The sequence below is a fragment of the Amphiura filiformis genome, chromosome 4 (genome assembly GCF_039555335.1).
Source record: "Amphiura filiformis chromosome 4, Afil_fr2py, whole genome shotgun sequence".
NCBI lineage: Eukaryota > Metazoa > Echinodermata > Ophiuroidea > Amphilepidida > Amphiuridae > Amphiura > Amphiura filiformis.
In genome coordinates this window covers 63,037,731-63,059,400 of record NC_092631.1, presented here as the reverse complement: position 1 = coordinate 63,059,400, position 21,670 = coordinate 63,037,731, and the positions used below count along the sequence as shown (strand labels likewise).

Sequence of the window (21,670 nt, the reverse complement as noted above, 5' to 3'; positions counted from 1 at the left end):
AGTTATAGTGTTTATGAACATTTATATCACAAGTTCAGAACAAGAATAGGGTTTTTTTTTTAGAAATACAATTGCAGTTTGTGGGATAGGCAAATTGTTGGATAGGCTTTTACGACGGGAGTTCATAACAATTAGCGGGGTTTTAGCGGGTTCGCCGTCGGACAACTTCAGACCTGTCAAGCTTTCGTCAGGAGTAGCTCTGACTTCTTCAGGACAAAGTACCTAAGAATGAGACATGTAGACCGCCCCTTGCCTACTGGTGGCTCTGAAAAGAGCCGTTCACTGAAAACGGCCCCTTGTCAACAGAGAACAAGCAGACCTCGCCAATCTGCTAATGTAAAAGGTTTGGTGGTTCTGAAAAGAGCCGTTCACTGAAGACTGCCCCTTGTCAACAGAGAACAGATTATCAATTAACTATCAATTGACAAATGTGGCATACCTGTTCCTACTGTCCCAAATGCTCGAAATCATTTGTATTCACTTGTAAATAACACATGTCTTATTGAACTAACAAAACCTTTGCAAACTGAAGGCCTAACTGAAGCCATTTGGTGAACCATTCTGGCACTATTATTGTGAACATCTTTAGTTTGAAAAATCCGAAAATGGGTTAAATGAAGCGCCAAGTTGAAGCCATTCGTGTTCATATTATTATATAAATTCCATCAATTCCAGTTTTCAGGAAGAAACTGAAAACTCACCTTTTCAGTTAGCTTCTTTCTTGTTCCACTGTGTTTCTTTTTTCCCCATCCTTTCTCTCCTTGTTCAGCGCCTTGATAAATTTTAAAGGCGCTATATAAATACCTTTATGTATGTATGTATGTATGTATAAATTGTTGCTTTAAACATATAGTGTTGGGTGTCCAATGCAGAAGCGAAAAGGGAGTTTTGTTTATCCATACACATTTTGCAAAATGAAGGTACAATTGAAGCCATTTGGTTGTACTTAAAATTGTATTTTGTGCTTCAAAAAAGTGGATTTTCATTCATTCATACATTCGTAAACATTCTTTTCTACTTTTTTTTGTCTGTTTCATTCATTTTATAGTGATATGTGTGATATTCATATTGGTGTACGCAAGATTATTAAATCAAACAAATACTAGAACATGGAATAATAAACCAGAGGATTCACAATGTGTCTTAATTATAAGACTGCCACGTATCAATGAAGAGTATGCGAAATGAGGTACAACATAGTTTACTTCGTAGTCTAGAAGATTAGGCTATCTATTCCAAAACCATTCTACTGTAAAAACCCTACAATTAATGAACAATGAATGACATTGGCGGCGATGTAAATTTGGAACTGCATTTCGCAAACTCTCTATATGCCCGTTTTTTAATAAACATATCCCAAAAATAAAGTCCATACTTCATTGGATTTACTGAAATAATCAAGATATAAAACCAAACCGATAGAAGGTACAGATTCAAATGTTGCACCCCTATTGGTTTGTACAGATGACAATAACCTTCAGCAACATGTTCCGTTTTAAGTGCCGCGGACAATCTGCCGCGGACAATGGGGCTATGCAGAGCCAAGATTGGTGGTACTTTTGAACCCCTGCTTCAACTGAAGGATACTGATGTAGAAGACCTGTGGGCTAAGTTCAGAGACACCACAAACAAAATTACTGAAGAATCAGTTGGTATCAGGAGGTCTCGCCAAGTGAAGGGATTGCCCGAAGAAGTCAGGAAAATGTGCCACTTGAGAAGAAAAGCCAGAGTCTTGATGTTAAACAACCCCTCAGCTCCAAACACGAACTGCTATCGGAAGCTGAACAAAAGGGTCAAATATCAAGTGAAGCAGTGGAAAAGAAAACTTCTTGAAAAAGACGTTCAAGAAATGGAAGAAGCCCATGCAAAGAACATAAGCCATGATCTCTCAAGAAAGTCACAAAACTAGCAGGTGATAAAACCAAAGTGCAAACTGCAGCCAAAGACAAACATGGTTCACTGAAAACAGCCCCAGAGGAAGTAATGAAGTGCTGGGAGGAATACTTCAGTAAAAATCTGAATACAGAATTCCCCAGAGACTGTAACTTACTTAACTCCATCCCGGAGCCTGTCAACCCCGCTACAGCAAGTTTGCCCTTTTCAATATATGAAGTTGAAGAGGCCATCAAGAAGCTTGAAAAAAACAAAGCGTGTGGTTGGGATAAGATCTCAGCAGAAGTGTTGAAAGCAGGAGGACCCATGTTGAAACAAATGTTGTTGAAGAGCATCAACACTGCCTGGGCTGAAGGAAAACATCCCTGAAGACTGGAGTAAGGTCTAATAACCCCTGTGTACAAAAAGGGCGACAAACTGGACCTAGCCAACTACAGAGCTATTACCCTCCTGTCAATCCCGGGAAAAGTATTCTGTAGGATGGTTCTTAACCGAATACAAGAGACTGTAGATAACCATCTGAGAGAGGAACAGTGTGGGTTCAGGGGTTACAGAGGCACCTCAGATGCGGTATTTACATACGCCAAATCTTTGAAAAGGCTAAAGAAAGACGCATTCCAATACACTGGAACTTTGTAGACTTCAAGGCAGCATTTGACACCATATGGAGGGAGGCCCTTTGGAAATGTCTGCGATCAGTAGGAGTAGACACCAAACTGGTGAACCTCATTGCAAAAATGTATGAGCAAACAACCAAATGCTCAGTCGTGGTAAATGTTAAGATCACCGATTGGTTTGAAGTCCTAGTTGGTGTTAGACAGGGATGTCTTCTCTCACCATGCCTCTTCAATCTATACCTGGAGTTTCTCATGATTAGGTTAAAGGTCCTGATCACGGGAACTCGTATTTTCGAAAACCTCCGCCTTGGTTACCTTTTGCATACCCTTTTTCCTTGGTTTTGGAACTCCGATTTGTTACTGTTTCCAACAACAGCGTTTATTCATCATCCTGGACTATTTGTGGCTGATCCACGCTTAGAAGTTTCCCTTCTGAGACCAATGATTTCATCTTTTGCCTTGTGGAATTTTTCGCGGGGATATTGCCCAGCGGCCATCTTGGATCACTGCTTTGTTTACATTGATCAGCTAGCGTTTTTAGTATATTGTGCTGCATCAACCTATAGCATCCTACATAGGTTTGATGTCCTCCTTCTACCTCCGTTGGAACTAAGGTCAGTTATTTGAACCATGTTTGATATGCAGACTTTATCAGTGTTCCTGTTCCTGCCAATTTTGGCTACCAACTTTGCCATGTCTGACCAATATGCCACTCCCTTTGAAGTGATCCAACCAACCACCTTGAATATGGACTCCTTCATGTGGTATCCAGCCGTAAGCTTTTCTGAATCCAATCACTACTCAAACCATAAGTTCTTACAAGCTTCATGGATTTCCAGCCTGCATGTTAATCATACTAAATCTTTGCCATCATATCTGAACAAGAAATCTGTATTGTTGTACCTTGCCATATTATTGATTGCTCAATCCCACGATACTGAAATGAATCCAGGACCCTATGCCCCCAAGTATCCTTGTGGAGTTTGTAAGAAGGCAGTTCGATGGTCTCGTACACGGACAGCCGTAGCTTGCGATACTTGTAACACCTGGTATCACACAGACTGTATGGGCATGTCCTCATTAACCTAGCAGGGCCTAAATATATCAGATGTGTCCTGGATATGCGCGGCCTGTGATACTCCCAATCATTCATCCTCCATACTAGATTCTTATGTAAGTAAAACTGAAACTGAAAACAAGTTCCAAGCCTTGTCTGACTTGGATACCTCTACCATAAACTCATCTGTGGATTCTTTCACATCTGCTACATCTATACAAGATGCTACAAACCACAGCAATGTATCTATTAACTCTGAACCAGTCATTGGATCTCCACTCAAACAATCTTCTCCTATAAACAGACCAGGTACGAAAAGTAATGTTTCCAGGCCTTTAAAGGTCCTGTCAGTAAACCTGCAAAGCATGAATGCCAAAAAAAAAGCATTCTGGGAGGCTGTGGAAAGTTGCCAACCAGACATCATAATTGCCAATGAAACTTGGCTCAAACCATCCTATCTGAGTAGTGAAATGATGCCTCCTGGCTTCAACCCCCCAATCAGAAAAGATCGCCCTGATGGATGGGGAGGTGTCTTACTTGCCACCAAATGTGATCTCGTCGATGGTGAAATCCTGCTTGAAGGTGATAGTGAACTAGTTGTCAATAAAGTTGAGATGGTAAATCAACAGCCCCTCATCATCATAACAGCTTACAGGCCACCAAAGAATGATTTTGCTCATGCTCGGAATTTGTGCCAGTCCATTCGTCAAATTGTCTAATGCAATCCCGCTGCGACTGTTTGGATTAGTGGCGACTTTAACCTCCGAGACATTAACTGGGAAAACGATACGATCGTCAGCCATCAGTATACTATAGCAATTAATAACTGCTTCATCTCTACTTTTAATGACCTTGGTCTCAGCCAAATGGTTGACTTTCCAACAAGGCTCACCAACACATTGGATTTGTTCCTGACAAATAGACCATCACTTGTCAATAAATGTATTCCACTACCCGGAGTGAGTGACCATGAGATAGTCCTTGCCGAATCCTGTGCGCTACGTGAATCCGATCGACACAGACTGGATGTTTTTGAAATGCGATGCCTTAGGGCAATGCTTGGAGTTTCACTACTTGACAAAATCCGCAACAATTACATCAGACAGAGTCTCACTCTGCTCCATCAATGATGTTATCTGCCGGAGACGTTTGAAATGGGCTGGGCATATCTTCAGGATACCTCTACATCGGCTTCCCCACCAAGTCTACATTAATGACTTCAGCAAGAAAAGACCACCAGGTCGTCCACCAACCAGATTGAAGGACCAAATTCAGAAGAAGAACTTGGGAATGACCCCACATGAAGCAAAGACACAAGCAACAGACAGACAGAACTGATTTGAGGAGGCTTACTCGGCAGAGGGCAAAGGGCCACACCCGCCTGAGCAGTTAAGTCAAGTAAGTCAAGTCTGGTGGTGTAGAAGTTACCGTAACGTGACAACTTGTTCCATGAATTGCGATGATGAAAATGATCAATGTTAGCGTAACTGCCATCTTGCTGCTTTGCTAGTTCCTATGAAGGGATGATATAATAAGTTTCTATGATCAGAAGTTCAAATAGTACAATACATATAACAGAGTCGCCCAGTATTTTCACCTCATATTTTCACCTCATACCTCATATATCATTACTGACTACTCCTACTTCAACTCAACCGGTAGCCCTCTCGCGCTATTATAATTGAAGACCGAATTAAAAAGACTAGTTTGCGTCTGACGTCAGTGAAAACGTGCGACGTGATTAGTTGCTGACCTGCGCAGTGCAGCATTTTTGGTCTGGTTGACAGGACGTCATACGCAAACTAGTCTTTTTAATTCGGTCGTCAATATAATCGGAGTATCGCGATTATTAAGGAACTGAGTCAGTTCTAATAAAACGTTTAAAAAAATATTTTTATAACCTTTGTATTACCCGCCATTTAAATGTTATCAAAACGTTTTGAACAAACAAATACAAGTTTATAACACGTTTATAACGTTAAAACAATTTTTTTGTTTTTGCTGCGAGGGCGCGCACCATAAAAAGATAAAGTGAAGGATTTTGATACAGGCGGGAAAAACATCTTACCTTGAATTTTCGAAACATCTCTAAATTAGTGGTCGACACCCCAATAACCCTATGATATTTATTACCTTCCCCTTATCCTAAGCTATAATTCTTTAACTCTGAACTAACATAACCAATCTAGACAATATACCGGTAAACCTGTAGCTACCTGTACAATTAGCCTATATATTATGTCTCGTCAATTTGCATACGTTCTAGTTGCAACAGGTTTAAGTTCCCGTTTTGAGCATGTTAAAGTATATCAAAGCAAATGACCCATGTATAACATAATGCATAATATTCATAGTATGTTTTGTTTCTTTTGGTCGGCATAAAGTTCACGATTAATCGAGCGCACTGCATTAAAGGCTACTTTTGTTCTACGGTTACCAACAGTTTATACAACAGATTATTGTTGGACGACCTGTGGTATACGCAAATAACCAGGTAAGGTGACATTTTCATTACGTTCAATGTTCGCAGGTTGCTATGTTACGCATCATAGACAAAGATATAATTTTTTATGTAAACATTATCATGATTATTTGATTGCAAACCGATTCATTTTTCAACCAGGAAGTACCTATATATATACATTTCATTCCACACGATACCTGATTGATACCGAGTTGTCTATGTGTTGGTAAATTAGAAGATTTAAGTACAGAAAAAATGCAGTTCCGACATTTTCTGACTTTATTTGGTATTAATCTTGGACAATTAGCCCGGGATAGTATAGACTATGCCATAGTCTATTTTTGATGTTAATCATGATGAAAGCATTCAGTTGAACTCGAAATTATACTGATATTAATTACATCAAAATACTAGTATAAAATTGTTATGAAAAAGTTTATATAATTATATTAGTGACAGTAAAAGTAAAGTGTACGTAGGCTTATATTATTAAATGCCGCATATCATAATGTCATAATTGTATTGGCACTTCAATACTGAACAATTCTGATTTTAGAATCTGCCAGTTTATTAATCGCGAAATTCCATATTAAAAATAGACTATGGACTTTCAATTTTAAACGGAATTTTGAACGGGCAAAGTCCCTAACACTCACACTGTCAATCATACTTGTTTATCAATCAAATTTAACCGCAAGCAAATACAAGACGCGTTCATGCACTTATTGACGCGTTCATGCAATTACACAACACAAAGGCGGGGTAGGCCACATACTTGTGTACCATGTAGTTATTAATGGTAATGACAGGTACCCGGAGGATTTAAACCATAACGAGATCGGGCGACCAATCACAAGCCAGATCCATTTAAAGATGCATTACATCATGGCCAATTTTAGTAGGCCAGATTTCCGACAATCTCATCCATAGAAGCTCATAGACAGCCGTGTTAAGCATCTCTGACCGCAATCCAAAGTCAGTAGTCCACTTGGGAAGCTAACAAACAGAGGGAGTAGGGTGACTGAAAAGAACACATGTGAAAATCTATCAATTGTGCACACATTAATTAAATCAGAGTTTTAAGCTTAAATACAATATCCAGAGTATGCACAATGGGCAAGTGGAATACGGGGAAGTCTAGGGATAGTAGGCAGTGGCGTAGACAGTACTTTTCAGAGGGTGGGCAAAAGGGGAGGGGGGTAAAGCAACTTTCAAGGTGGACAAATTTGACGAAAATGGTTAAAAATGGGCTAAAAAGTACCCCAATAAAAGCATCCCACAGGGGGGGTGCAAGACTTCTCACTGGCGGGGGGGGGGGCAGCTGCCCCTTTCCCCCTCCCCTTGGCTACGCCACTGGTAGTAGGTGGTCAAAGTTGTAGGGTTAAGTGTATGTGCAGTGTAAAGGTCCGTTCATACTACCACCGCATTTGCGATGCGTTGCTTTGCGATGCCGATATATCGATTACTTTTTGCCGCAACTCAACACAACTCGTCGCATTTCCAAGTTAAAATGTATTTAACTTCATTCCGATATCGCAATGCAGTAGTTTGTAGTACGATATAGTGCGGCAACGCACCTCATCGCAAAGCATCGCATTTCAACTGCGGTGGTAGTATGAACGGACCTTAATAGTGAGTTTTACGACGACGTTGGGTTCTGCAACGGTAAAAATTAATTACCTCAATCGTCGTCGAAAAGTTGTTGTGTTTACAACAACGCAACTTGTCCCAAGTAGTTTTCTAGAATCCAGAAACTGGAGGACGACGAAATTGCAAATATTAAGCACTGTATAACAGTTTTAAAGTGCTAATATTGAGCACATTTGTGCAGTGATAGCGCCATTTGCTGTTTTTTTAGTTAAAAATTGTGAAAGTTCTGAAAGGTTTTGTAAATTAAAAAAACGGTGGCTTCATAGGCCGCAAGCCTGGTAGGGCTGAGGCCGCCGACTTCCATAGTAAAGACTTGCAACTAATGTAGTTCCAATATAGAAGAGCTCCACAGAGCATGAAAGCAAGGTGAATGAAATGAGTGACGGGCTGTGTGCAAATATGAAATGGGTGCCGTTTCATACTTAGAAACAGTCCGTCATATTTCTACCTTTTCCCCCTCCCTCATTCTTCATACCCTGCCCTCTATCGGGGGATAATTTATAGTTTGAATTTGATTGCTATTGTTTCTTTTTAGCCCTGCGGGGCAACTTTGATAGCTCTTCTTTCTTTTAGCCCTGTAGGACAACCTTGATTGCTATTACTCTTTTGTAGTTTGCCTTATTTTACAGCCCACCCCTCCACCACACCGTTTGCGTTTGCATTTGTTTGAAGAGGGTTGCACCACCAGCTGTACAATTCTCTCGTGAACAATACCTTTGTTTCCATACAATACCATGAATACTTTATATGCTTCACTGCACCTTGGTTATGCTATGCTGTATATGTGTCCAAACGTTTGCTTTTACGTTAATTCCTCTCGGATGCTTGTGCGTTAATTTCCTGTCATTTCCTTGCAAAAACCAAATGGAGTCTTCTCAGAAAATGGAGTCTTCTCAGAGCCACACCAGGACGAATCAGCAGAAGAGGTGGCTAGACCGTGGTCAAACTATACATGGTCTCCGACTACGCCGAAATCGTCGCTTCCATGCCTGTTCCCCATTGCCCAAGTTAGCGTTACCCATCCGACACCACGTGGAGGTTTGGGTTGGGTTGCCCGCAAACAATTACTATGCCAGCTCTGCGGGCCTTGCCGTACACCCCCGCCACACTTCCGGGATGCTTTAGCGTAAAATTTTAGTCATTTATATATTTTATTGTGTCAAAATAGCTTCAAAACGTTTTATATGCGGAATAAACTGAATAACAAGAGATGGCGCTATCACTGCATTAATGTGCTCAATATTAGCACTTTAAGAATGCCGTACAGTGCTTTTAAAATATTTGCACTTTAGTAGAAAGACTGGGTTGCTTTGTGATACAGCTCATGCGCCTTCTATTATGTTCTTGTATTTTGTCTTAATATCACACTCCGTATATATTTACAAGTGTAGATGCGAGCAGGCTAACCTCTCTTTTAATGGTTTCAAAAATATTGTAGTTGATACCTTGAAGCTTGAACATTTTTGTGCACAAAGAAATTTGAAGTTGGACTTACATTTTAAAAAGTGGGATCCCTTTCTCAGTTTGTTGTGATGCATTATATCTTGGATATCTTAGCAGCCTTTATTGCATTTTATGTATACTGTTAAGGTGGTGCTGCACCCCTGGCCAATTGTGTGCCTATTTTTGCATTTTTCTCCAAATTTGTTGAGAGGAATGCGGGGATGGTCACGGTTATGTCGGGGGGTGTGGTGCCGCCTCAAATCCATAAAAGTGTACTGGAATTATTAATTTCATGACACTATTTATATATTTATATGCTTGTCTCGGCCTCGGTGGTGAATTTTTGAATATTGTATTGTGTTATATTACCACTGGAATTTGTCTGTATTGTATATTCTTATTGTATTTTTTTTTTGTGTGCTTGTATCATTATTGTACTGTTTTTATTTGCAACGCATAAAATGTTAAAATAAAAGCCCGATTTCGGGCATGAAATACAAAAAAAAACCACTCCGTTCTGTGAGACGTAGGAAACGAATTAATTTGCAATGATAAATACGATCAGAGTTACTTTCTTAATTTCCAACTGAAGGATGTCGAATACTTCTCTAATGTGTAATGTTACTCGGTATAACTGCAAATTTCTAGGAAGATTCGACTGACTTTATGTTCAGTTTAACCAAGAAAAAGTGTAACGGGTGCATAAAAAAGATAGATCAATGTGGTTCCTTATTTGGATGGAGGGGGAGAATGTACATCCACAACGCATGTTTTTGTCCCGGGGTTTGGCATTCTACTGCATTTAACGTTCCCGTTGATCATACCATATTTTGATAACAATGGAGAACAGTGACGGGTATATAAAATTATAACAGTACACTAAAGAAACAGGACATGCCAAGGACCTTACTCGAGGGAGCATCCTAGCCAAACTCCTTTAAAGGAAGCATTTTTTGATATTAAAAACGGTTGACTAATATAATACTGAATATAGCAACAAGAAAACAAAACATGTGAAAAATATATTCAGCATTGACCGCGTTACACAGCAAACACAAAAATGTTCTTAAAACGTTAATTCTAAGCCATTTTAAAACCCGACATTTAAATGTTATTAAAATAACATTTAAATGTCGGAATTAAATTAAGTCATAAAACGTTTTTAAAACGTTATTGTAAAATATTTTGGGCAAACATTGCAAAATGTTTTGTCAATACTTAAGTCACATTCTGTTTAGAATGTTTTCAAAAAAAAATTGAATGTTGTTAAAACGGTTTTTTTACCCTTTTTATAAAAACGCGACATTTAAATGGTTTCTGTAAAACATTTGTGTTTACTGGGTATACACACACTCGTCTTATAATTGAGGTGGTTTCGTTACCATCTCCGTGGATTCTCTGTAATAACGTAACGTTTACTCCCAGATTCATGATGATGATGTAATGAAGGACAGTTGTTTCAGCTTTCGAAGGCCAATTAACGGGCTTTTGTCTAACACACGCGTCACGCCACGTCACGTCACGTCACGTCACGTCACGTCACGTCGCGTCGCGTCACGTCACGTCACGTTGATATCTTCTTAAAAGTTACAAACAAGTCATACGGATCAGTTCACGATTTCGTTTAGTTTTTCCCGGGGTGTTTCCGCATCGAACCCGAGTCATTATCCCAGGCCCACAGTGAAATGGTTATCGGCGTGGCGATTGCTGACGGCCGCACACCACCAAATAAGCCCCATCGAAATGCACGTAAAAGGGCAAACAGATTCGCGATTTTACCTTCCATGAATTTCCAGACACGATCATTTATTTAAAAATGACTTTTTCTATGGCAAAATATTTACTTGTATTTGTATGAAAAATATTCCTTATTAATTTTACTTGGCCTATACAAATGTAGGTCCTACCAGCTTTAAACCACGATGACGATTCGCATCACAATAGCCACGACAAACGCGGAGTGATTTTATTGTTGTGCGGTCGTAAATGGGCGACAAGCTGTCATTTACGCAATGAAGTTCAACATTTCGCGCAGGCGGCGGATGACATGATCGAGCCGGCAACTCGTGAAACCGCCCGGTCGTATGGCATTTTCCATGTACTCGGTTAGTTTTGTGGGGTTCATTATCGAACCCCAACGGTTTTAGCTTGTAATTATATTATTTATCAACATAGGCCTATTTGTTTGTGATAATTCAAGCGTTTTAAAATTTCAAAATAATCCCATTCAATTACACGGTTGACGATGAAAATTTACTGAATTTAGGGACTGCACGTCATACACCACCTGATTTCGCGCCAACTTCACACCGCCGTCCACACCACGAACACACGAGGAGATGTCTGAAAGCCGAGAGAACTATCCTAAACCTAAGAACCACGGACCCGCCTCCTTTTTTCCAACTTCAAGTAGCAAACCTTATTTATTATTCGGACTAGTAAGCTTTGATATTTAAATTCGGACTTGCGAAACGGAATAGAAAGAAGAAAAGAACTAGGGTTCATTGTGAGCACATGTGCACATGTGCATTTGGCAACGAATTGGCCTTGACCTTTATTTGACCTTTGGCCCCTCAACGGTAGATTGCACATCGGGTCACTGTGGAAACGTTTTTGGTAACATTTATTGTTGACCTCTGTTTTCAGGTCAAAAGTCATACGTGGGTCAAGGTCATTCAACATGTCAGGTCAAGGTCAAGGTTAATTAATTCGGACTAGGTTTGGATCAAATCCATTGAGTCTGGAGTGAGATCAAACTTTTAACACAAATGACCCCTCAATGACCTTTGACCTTGAAGCCATATAGGAAACTTAGTAGCCACTTACCCACTTGTGCTTCCCACAAGGTTTGTGGCATGTGAAAAAAATGTCGTGAAATCACATTTTGGCCATATCAAGTAGGTCAAAGGTCAAATTAGGGTCATGGTCACACAACATTAATGGGGGTGGTCAGTGATTATTGTGACCAAGCCTGGTCAAAATCCGATGTAGTATACGGGTGCTAGACTCATTTTGAAATGTTGCCAGAAAGAAGAAAATGACCTTTGACCCCTTATTTGTGTACATCCTATATGAAGCATGGGTAGGGGATTCTTCTAAAATATTTTGGTGGAAATCGGCTTAATCGTCTAGAAGCCTTAGTATTTTTGTGTGAAAAAATCACATTTTCAACTATATAATCAAGGTCAAAGGTCAAATTGGGGTACAAACCATAAATGGGAGTGGTCAGTGGTCATTCTGACCAAGTTTGGTTAAAATCCAACTTAGTATGTGGATGTTATAGCGATTTGAAATGTTGCCAGAAGAAAGAAATGCGGGTGAAAGAAAGCATTTGGCAACATTTGTTGCCAAATGCAAAAGGGAGCAAAAGACAACCGAGACGAGAGCAAATATCCCCTACTGCGAATTATATGACCAGCTATTTACACCGCCATCAAAGAAGACCAAATAATACCGCATCATATACCTCACAGATTCTGCAAAAATGGCTAACGTGTTTTATAAGTCCGAAACACGCGAATGAGGTAGCTTATTTTGTTTTGATAGGCCATTTTCACGTGTGTTTCAGTGGGAGCATTATTTAGTGGTGTGCGCACTGTACGTAGCCTCCGTCGCAGGCTACTCGTGTTTTTATCACACTCATAGTTTGAGAAAAGCGAAAACGCACCGCCTGCAAAAGAGGCTACACTAAACTAGGATACGGGCTGTGGTTTAAAAGTAGTTCCAGCAATCCCGATTATTTTATTCATTGAAGCTTTGCTGTGCTTTGCGGCATTGATGAAAAGCTGGAATTCCATGGACTATTTCACGGACTATTTATCACGTAGGGAGATAAGGGTAATTGTGGAGTTAATAATTTATTATGAACTTTTGATAACATTTCAACGTGACGCGACGTGACGTGACGTGACGTGACGTGACGTGACGTGACGTGACGCGTGTGTTAGACAAAAGCCAATTAACGGGAATGCCAGGTTATTTAAAGGACACGAGAAAAGCAGGAGAATTTATGCAGAAAAAAATATGGTGGCGAGATGCCCATGTGAGAATTCAATATACAGTGCGTATCAGAAAGCTTCCAAATTAAAGTAAACAGTTTGAAAAATACTACTAGATTAAAAGTACGATGTATCTGGTCAAAATGCTCTTGTTAATAGCTGAATCAACATCTTGTCCTCCCCAAAACTGTAAAATCACTGGCGTGTGATCATTAATAAGGACTCCGTGGCTATTTTTGCATGTGAGCCTAGTAAGAATGCAGTTGTGCAAAGCCAATTTAAATTAAACAACATAAAAATCAAATGTTTCACCACGAACACAGAACAAATTGCAGTATTGTTTAGAAATCGTGCGATTGCTTTGATTATGGATATGGATGGAATGTCATCCAAGATCTCATGATCATGCACCACTTGATTTCTTAGTTGTGGGGCTATATGAAATCAAAGGTTTCACAAGTTCCCCTGCAGATCTTGATGAGACACATTTATTGTTCCGACATCCTCAGACATGTATGAGTGTGAGGAGAGCTAAACTCTGTATGCAGAGGAATGTGGCTATGTGGGCAACTGCATTTTTACTCGGCTCACAAAATTAGCCTCTGAGTCCTTATTAATGGTCACACGCCTGTGATTTTACAGTCGTGTGAGAGAACAAGATGTAGATTCAGCTATTAGAGCATTTTGACCAAATACGTCGTACATTTTAATAGAGTGCCATTTTCAAGCTGTTTACTTTATTTTGATATGCTCTGTACAAGAAAGCAACACAAATCATGTAATCTCAGGTAAACTTTCACAGAAGACACATGCCACAAGAACATCACCGGTCTTGTTATTGTTGATGCATATGTGTTCCAAAAGACGTGTTACAATGCGTTAGCCTTTTGGGTTTGCCACGCGTTTTTATTTTTCCAAGACATCTAAAAACGTTTACAAGGCCAACCATTTCGATAAAGAAAACACTCTGCATACATCAACAGACGGCCATGGTCAGTTCTGCGCCTTGTCGTGTTAAATCCAGATCACAACGGCTAAGTTAACTACTATATTTAAATCATCGAACTCCGCATTATGATTGAGATATATAGGTACGTCTGCAAACACACATCCATGCGGTTTGCAAATAATTTTGACAACTTCAATTTACCGTGTTAAATAAAGATTATAAGTAAACATGACCTAAAGGAACATGCCTGAAATGACAACCAGCTAAGGTTAGAAATAAATCGATGAACTTTGGAGTTTGTTCATAGTGTTTTCGATTTGGAATCAGATCATCAGTGGTTGGACAACTGTGTAGAGATTTACGTGCTCGTGCATAAGCTGAAATATGATGGACTAAAAGCTATTTTTGTGATTTTTATACAATTCTTTCCAGACGCCAACCAGATTTTGATTTTCACAACATATATTCCAGGTAAGAATCATTATGTTCTTTAGATTTTTGAGGTGGGGGTGTGTGTGTGTGTGTGTGTGGGGGGGTAACTAACCTAACATTGAGAATTACAGTGTGTCCCAAAAAGCACGCGCCCAACGGTACAGTTTTTTGAAAAGCAGAAAAATGAATAATAAGCAGCTAGACCTTTACCTCGAGTAAAATCAACCGGAGCGGTATAGCAATTGAAATGGTAGACATGTTGGTCCTAAGTTCCAAGTGACAGAGGGACAGGTGTCTAGTTCGATTCCACAACCATTCATACCTACCACATGTTTTGTATTATCATGTGGTACCTTACGGAGGACAGAATTGTATTTAATTGAGCACGAGTGACGCAGGGTCTATAGATAGGGTTTATAATTGGGAAACGGTTTGAATGATAAATAAAAGAGACTTCTTACTTTTTTTTTTTTATTTTTAATCATTTGCCAGAAAATTTGTATTATATCCCGAATTTCAAAAAATCATTATTTGACATCAGAAGGACAGTCCTCGTATTCAGAATGCGATTTGGTGTGTCTGATACTCTCTCAGGATCCACAAAACACAAAAGATACTATGAAAAGGTGGGTGACCGAGTAATGTGGCCTAAGACAGTGTGATAGTGAGGCCTGAGTGATTTCATATACAATACAGGGCAGTGTAAAATTTTGTACGTTTTTGGTTTCCTTTCTTTTTTGGGGGGCATAGTGGCTTCACTTACTTGGTTGCTCAACTTACCCCACTCTCCCTAAGTCTGCTCTATCGTGTTCTCATTTTTGCTGTATTTTTCTTTTTTGTATATTTTATATAAATGTAATCTGTATGTAGGGGTGTGTTTGTATTTCGTACAAAATAGCAATGCTGATTATCCCAGAATCAATGTATAAGTCATTTGCACTCTCTTAGGTTAGATACACAATGTGTTCAATTCCTGCCTATACGATTCCTGCTAATGCTACCCTAGACTACCCCGTAGTCCACTTGCCCATTGTGCATACTCTGGATATTGTATTTAAGCTTAAAACTCTGATTTAATTAATGTGTGCACAATTGATAGATTTTCACATCTGATCAGTCACCCTACTCCCTCTGTTTGTTAGCTTCCAAATTTCGGGGTTCGCTATCAATAAACTGGTAGATTCCAAAATCAGAATTGTTCAGTATTAAAGTGAGCCGTTATAATTATGCAAGATAATGTTGCATTCAATTACTTTTATTGTCACTAATCGTCTGATATTTTTAACTCTTTATGACCATTTTACTATTGAATACTTTAATTTTAATAAACATCAGTATAATTTTGAGTTCAACGAAATGGGTTCATCATGACTAATAATAACATATTTTTAATAAAATTCGACTATGGCATAGTCTAATGCTACCCATCTAGTTCATCATATTCACTCGAGTTCACAAGAGTGAATAAGATTCCTAAAAATAAGTCTTCATGCAGGCAGTAATTGAATTATATCATGGCAATGATTTAAGGCATATGATATACTGTCCACAACTTATAAGTTCCCCCCTAATACTTTTTCAAAGAATATTTTACGAAATGTAAAAATGTAAAAAGATATGTATAGCCCTATTTGTTTTACACATGTGGACCAATTTATAGCGTCACACGTCATTGCGTTCAGTCACAATGGTTAATTGTGTAAGAAAAGAGGCCGTTTTAAAAGTTGCACCTGAGTCCATAGCAGTCAGGTTTTCTTTAACAAACACATGAATAGACCTGGTCTACTGTATTGCTTGAGAGCTGACTCCTATTGACTCAGATGCAACTTTTAACACTGTTTAAAACGGTCTCTTTTTGAACCATTGTGACTGAACGCAATGACGTGTGACGCTATAATTTGATCCATATGTGTAAAACAAATACGGCTATCCATACTTTTTTACACGTTTGCATTATGTCAAATATTTTTCGATTTATTTAAAAAAGTATTTAGGGGGGAACTTATAAGTTGTACGTGAATGGTATCTAGACGTATTAAGGCTACATGCTCTTTTTGGTTGAAATTTTTGGCGGGAAATAATCCCGCCAAAACATTAAAGTAATCTTTTCCCACAACTAAATATCATAGTCAGGAAAATAATGATGCATCTGGTAGCTTAGATCATAACTTTCATTATACTTAGTTGCAATTATCCCAGAAAATTCTTGATTTGTTTTTACAGAGTCTTGAATTGTCGATGTTTTTGATCAAAAAACATCACTCGGTGTATTTTGAAACTCGAGGCATTAACTCTTCTCAAATTAGCCCCAAATCATTATTTATTATATGCACGTGTAGCAAACACCAATGGGAATAATTGGACGTTGTTTGCGGAGCCTAAATTTGGTTTGATTTTATTTCACAATAATTCTAAGGTGAGAATTTTGACCTGACATTTCCTTTTTGGATTTCCAATTTAAATTCATTGATATGTGATATTTTGAATAAATAAAGAGTACGCTTACCTTTCTGCAACACTTCCCGGTATCATTAAGCATCTGCTGATAACCAACATTTTAGCTGAAAACAGTCCCTTCCTATCATTTTTGAACAAAATATGGTTCAAAAGTGCGTACACTACGCGTATATAATGACAGAAGAGAGCTATTTACGGTGGGGTATCTATTGTAAGCTATTAGGGTAGGCATATAGTATATCTTCCCGCAAGTGACAAGCAGGTGCATACATAAGGGCGGTATATTCAAACGGTATTGTCTGGATCATTGAGTTTCGATTGCGCACGTATACAGTAACACGGATATGTGTGGTCCTCCCCAGGTTTTGACATGAATTACAAATGACGTCGTGAGTGACCCAGCGTTTTCATTTTATTATTACAAAATTAATCGTCGTTTATCACGAGTCGTAAGAGTCGTACCAGTTCAATTCATCAAAATTAATTTGTATTAAATGAAAAACAAACAGACAAGTAGAGTCATATGTCTTTCTATGACTGTATTCATACCAAAATCTGATTTTCAATACACTAGAAACGTGTTGATATGTATATCTTTGAAAATCGCCGAATGTTAACCACGGTCACCGTGGCACAGTAGGCATCTTTAGCATTCATAGTGCAATTGGCAGTGGTTCGAACCCTGGTGAAAATTTTAGTATTTTTTATTCTTTTTACTAATGCGCTGTGCCGTTTTTCAAACACGCCCCTGAATGAAATTGATGGGCAAGTACCCTTAAAGCAAATGCACTATCTATAAATACACTCGTACATGTTATACAATTGATATTATTTTGATTAAGGCTAGATATCTAATGAACATTGTGTAAACATTAATTAGCAATTATATACTCATCTGTTGCTTGGATGGAGTGCGGTTGTTAATGTTCGAGTATTTAGATTCGTGTATAATGTGACGATATATTAGTACATAAACAATATGGATGATACAGGATCATGAAAGTAATCAATCAACTTAATAATCGATTAAAGAAAGGAAAAAACAGTCAAATAAATGATTTCTTACGTGCGAGTGCATTACACTACCATTTTTCAGTATATTGGTTATATACAATATTTACATTACATTGAATTAACAAGAAAAGCCCAAAATCTATCGTAAACATGTGTAACTATATAACTCTAGTTCCTAAAATAAATTCCTTGCTCATATTAAAATCCGCGGATATCGACATAAAACGAAGAATTAAGGAGACCGTGAAAATTGAGCAACTTGACAAGCTTTATTTGCTCACGTCTAAAAAACCATTGAGATGTCTGGAAATTGTTTTTTCTTTTCCTCCATCAATATTATTTCTCTTAGTGGACAAAACACAAATTGATTCCTCAATTCTACTGCCCTTTTGACGCAATTTTTTTGGAATGAAAATATTCAGTGTATAACCTTATAATTATTATATTTCATATTATTCCAAATATCGAAAAAGCTTTCGAAATTTTGACCACAATCAAAAATATATTCTCACTTGAAATACACTTGAAATGAAGAGACCCCTTGACATGAAACATGAAACGTTCTAGCATTGGAATGTGTCGAATGTCAATACTTACTTAAGGCCCAGGAAACACAAAAATGTTCTTAAAACGATTATTCAAAACATTTGAATAACATTTAAATGTTGGGTTATATAAAGGTCATAAAAACGTTTTTAAAGCGTTATTGTAAAATATTTTGGGCAAATATTTTTCAACACATAAATAATATTCTGTTTAGAATGTTTCGCATCAAGTTTTCAAAACTATTTTTTGAATGTTATTAAAATATTTGTATACCCTTTATATAACCCGATATTTAAACGTTTTCTGTAAAACGTTTTGTGTTTGCTGGGGCGTTATAAGTCACGCCCAATTCATATTCATTCATTCATTCATTCAATCATTCATTCATTCATTCATTCATTCATTCATTCATTCATTCATTCATTCAAAAAGTCAAAAAGTCAAAAAGTCAAACGTAAGTTGAAATTAGCTTTTGCTTAAATTGATTACGGAAATGTTTAATTGATTTAGATTTACAAGTATTTCCCCAGATAAGTATACCATAGTTAAAATACGGCAAAATAAGGGTACAGTAAAGAGTGAATAATATACGGTTAGGGACAAAGTGTTTAAGTTTATTTATTACACCAATATTTCCAGCATAAGCAATTGTTTTGGATACACATTCAATGTGATGTGTCTGTGTAAGGCAATCGTCAATTAACACACCTAGGAATTTGGTATGTTTAACTCTCTCCAAACAGGTATTGTTTACAAATACATTCATGGCTAGCATTAACTGATAATTTGTTAACTTTGAACCAATTGTTAACTTCTGTTAGTTCTTCGTTTATAAGATTGATTTGATTTTTAATGTTGGGATGCGAATACAGAATAGTTGTGTCATCAGCGAACAGGATAAAATCTAGTACATTTGATGTGTTAGTTATATCATTTACATAAAGTAGAAAGAGTAGAGGACCTAGTATTGACCCTTGTGGAACACCGCAGATAATATCTTTATGTTCAGACTCACATGAATTATATGAAACATTTTGTTTCCTATTACGATAAACAGCTTTTAAACCATTCTAATACAATTCCACGAAATCCGTAATGTTCCAATTTGTGCAGAAGTATATTATGATCAATGGTATCAAATGCTTTTGATAAGTCAAGAAAGATACCTACTGTAGTTTCGTTTGTTTCAACGGCATTTAACATTAACATGCAAAGAAAATTAATGTATCAATAATTATATAATAGGCCTATTGTATGGCATTGAGGGTTGTATGAGAATATACTGCACGCGCCATGAATGATATTCAACGAGCCGGTACGGCGAGTTGAATATCATTCATAACATCAATAAAGCCATCCAATATTATTATTATTATATAATATATAATATGAAGCTTTTTCTATGCGTTTTGAGTACCAAAGTATCAAACTAAACATGCTGGTGCCATTTGGAATCCATTAGTGTAATCATTTTCATCATATTTGCCGGCGGTACAAAACAACAAACTGCGTGACTCTATCAATTACGTCTGCTTTGGTCTCTCCGCGCACGAAGTATGCCGCATATCGCGCTACGAGTTGCGAGCGACAACGCAAAATGTGCGCGCCGGTTCAGTAGCAAATATCTTGCACGGTGTTACCGTGCAGTATCAAAAATTTGTGGTATAGCTAAAAGCTTCGTATTATATAATAATGCAAATATTGTCAATAAATGGATAAAAAATGAAAAATAAACCATCATGCTGCAAACACAAAAAGAAGTGGAAAAGTTGAAAAATATTACTTATCCTTTTCAACAGAAACAGAAATGATTATCATCTTGGTGTAGATTATTCATCCAAATGAACATTATTTACACAGCCTTATTTGATAAGTATGCTTAATGTCATTCATCGGTCGGTTTTGCATACATGTATTACCGGTATTGTTATTGAGTCATTCAAAGAAATCACCTTCAATTTCGCTTAATGAAGTCAATGGTTTGTATGTCAATCAATGTTTATTGATTTTTACTAATCATGCTAATTGTTGAAGAAAAAACAACGCTATAGGCTTACATTTACAATAATTTCCATTATTATTGGGTATATTTTTATTAGACTAATATCAAAATAAGAGCAATATCATTCTTCAATAATAACAATACTAAAACAAGATTTAAGTAAACAAAATGAAAAATAATCTGGAACAAAATTGATTTAATAGTACAGGTCTGAAAGTAATTACAAATATCAATAATAGGCATTTAATGAAGGGTCATTCACCTGTCAATCCTAATACACTGTACATGTGCATGTTATTTTATTGTTTTGATCGGATTATGTAATTATATCCAAAGGATTTAATTAAAGTCTTTAATAATAACAACTGTAATATATATCCGTCAACATTATACACGTTTCTAAATAATTATACATGTAGATTCTACACGTTCTTTACATGTGCATGAATCCATGATCTATATCGTCAGTCTGCTACGATAATTGCCTGTGTTTTTGTAATAGTGAGAACAAAGTACAAAATATGGGTCAAGCATGCATTTAAACACATTTATTCACCAATCTTTGCACAAGAACAAAAATAATTATAATGGACAAACTAAAGTGAATGATCAGAAATAATTAGGGTGATTACGTAACTGATGCATGCTTGAACCATATTGTGTACTTTGTTCTCAAAATAACAATTGATGAGCAAATCACTGAATAGGTCTTTAATTGGAAGTAAATTTATTATGATTTTTACGAGTCGTACTGCCTCAAGGCCAAAATCACCTTTTATACAAATTCACACGAATGCACAACACAAATACACTGTTTGATTAAGCTAACAAAATCAAAGTCTTTAATTGAAAGTAAAATATGATTGGTACAATATATGACAACAAATGCACATACAATACAATCGAATATAATCACTCTTTTAACTAATTTGTACTTAGCCTGCATTCTTCTCCTTGATGGTAATAGAGTTCTTGCAATGTTCTAGACGGCTGATGTATATATCATTATTCACTTGTCCTGCGAAAATCTGCGAAGTCCATTGTACACTTGCCTTTATAAATATCCTTGCTTATAAAATCCTCACACTAAAATGGTGCTGTTTCCTCCAAACACTTATCTCCTTGCGCTGCTTTCTCCAAACGCTTAT

General features: G+C 37.5%; 1 protein-coding gene across 1 annotated transcript in view; it reads left to right on the top strand.

The window, feature by feature from the left end:
• Positions 1-14,501: 14,501 nt before the first annotated feature.
• Positions 14,502-21,670, top strand: part of LOC140151182 (adenylate cyclase type 6-like) — a 326,089-nt gene continuing 318,920 nt past the window's right edge. Inside the window, 1 exon segment of the mRNA XM_072173436.1 lies at positions 14,502-14,542. The gene's annotated coding sequence lies outside the window, so the exon portion shown is untranslated.